This window comes from Pinus tabuliformis, chromosome 8 (genome assembly GCF_031772625.1).
Source record: "Pinus tabuliformis cultivar Carrire ecotype Pingquan chromosome 8, CPIR1, whole genome shotgun sequence".
Lineage (NCBI taxonomy): Eukaryota > Viridiplantae > Streptophyta > Pinopsida > Pinales > Pinaceae > Pinus > Pinus tabuliformis.
Genome location: NC_142294.1, coordinates 1713626846 through 1713628816, shown reverse-complemented (window position 1 = coordinate 1713628816; position 1971 = coordinate 1713626846). Strand labels below are relative to the sequence as shown.

Genomic DNA, 1971 nt, shown 5'->3' with positions numbered 1-1971 from the left:
TTCATGCAATTATAATTATAGTAAAACAATCAAAGTACAACATTATGTAACATACTCTTTCTATACATTTATCATATATCATAAAATTTAAGTATTTATATCCAAATTCTTATAATTTGAAAATACTTCATACAATTGTGATTATATTAGAATCATGGTAAAGTAATAAAAATAGAACATCATATAACATAAACTTGCTATACATTTATCATATGTTATAAAATTTATGTATTTATATATAGTTATCGAAATCCTACCATGATTAACTTACGAAAATTTTGCAAGCTATTAATTAGAACATAAAGTAATAATTAAACCTTAGAAATAATGGGTAATACAATATTATTCAGTTAATTATTGTTAATACCTTTTTCAATTCTTCATTAATAATATTAAATACAACCATATTATTAATGGTAACTAATAAAAACCCAATTAATGTTATTCTTCGTCTTGGTGGAATCGACGCTACACTTCCTTTATAATAATACTGTCGATTAAGAATTCTAAAAATTATTGACGTAGTAAGAAAATGAAAATGAAAATGAAAATGTGGAGCCAAAATTCTTAAAAAATCATAATATACACCCACAAAAGTAGTGAAGGGTTCCTAACGTAAACCATAGAGTTAGTAGTGGTAAATTATCTTGTAATAAACTAACGACTGCCCCACTACACACATTGTTAGTGTTCTGAACAAAGCATCTCGCGGAGTATATTTATTTCCCATTTGATTCTCGCGGAGGCCTGGTATCAGCTGCAGACTTCTAAAAATGGTTAAGGAAACCGGTTACTACGACCTTTTAGGAGTCAGCTCAACAGCCACAGAAGCAGAGATCAAGAAAGCTTATTACATGAAGGAAAGGCAAGTTCATCCTGACGAAAATCCAACTGATCGTCAGCCGGCAGAAACTTTCCAGATATTAGGAGAAGCCTACCAAGTTCTCAGTGATCCAGCACGGCGGGGCGGGTATCATATGACGCACATGGAAAAGCTGGTGTATCAATGGAAATAATGATGGACTCAGCAGAAGTCTTCGCTGTGCTCTTTGGAAGCGACTTCTTTGGAGACTATGTAGGTCAACTTGCAATGGCTTCAATGTTTGCTTTTGATAAGTTTACTGAAGGTGAGCAGACAGATTCCATGAAACTACAAGAGAATATAAAGGGTGTCCAAAACTGGCACAGATTTTGAAAGATCGTCTTAATCTGTTTATACAACAAGCGAAATCTGAGGTTCAACAAGCAGCAAAGGAACTTGGAAAGGAGGCCATATATTTGGGTTTGCCATTTATAGGAGAATGCTTCAGAAGCAAAGGGCATTCTATAAAATCTCAATTCACAGCAGCAACAGGTGCTTTGGCGGTACTACGATTTCTAGAGGATATCAAACAGCAGCCGAGTACAGTAGATATGGAAGCATTTTTACAGTCCAACAAAGAATTGATTGTTAACTCACTCTGGAAAGTCAATGTGCCAGACATTGAAGTGTCACATGGTGTTGCAGGATAAGAGTGCAACGAAAGAACTTGGAGGTCGTGCGAAAGGTTTGAAGACTCTGGGACAGATTTTCCGAACCTCGAAACTACAAAATGAAGATCGAATTCCAGAAAAAGACACTTCTCTTATGCTGGGTATGAAAGAATCCAAAGATGACGCAATCTCTCCGGATACATCGCCAAGGAATAAGGGAAGAAATACTCCGGGGCTGTGGAACTAGATCGTGGTTTCGTCAATCAATGGATACGGTTTTGCGGTTTTGGAATGGTCTTGCAAGAAAAGTTTTTCCAACCAGAACCAGATGTAAGTTCCAATAGAATGATTTTAATTTTCGCTATTTGTTAGAGGCAAAGTGGATTGCTCATGTATACAGGCGAAGGATTTTATATCTTGGAAACCCACTTTTTTTTATTTGTAAATCAAACCAATAAAATTTTGAAAAAAAAAACTAATTGTATAACTATGGTTATA

General features: G+C 34.8%; 1 pseudogene; it reads left to right on the top strand.

Moving 5' to 3' along the window:
- Positions 1 to 773: 773 nt before the first annotated feature.
- Positions 774 to 1720, top strand: LOC149242869 (chaperone protein dnaJ 10 pseudogene; annotated as a pseudogene).
- The last annotated feature ends 251 nt before the right edge of the window (positions 1721 to 1971 follow it).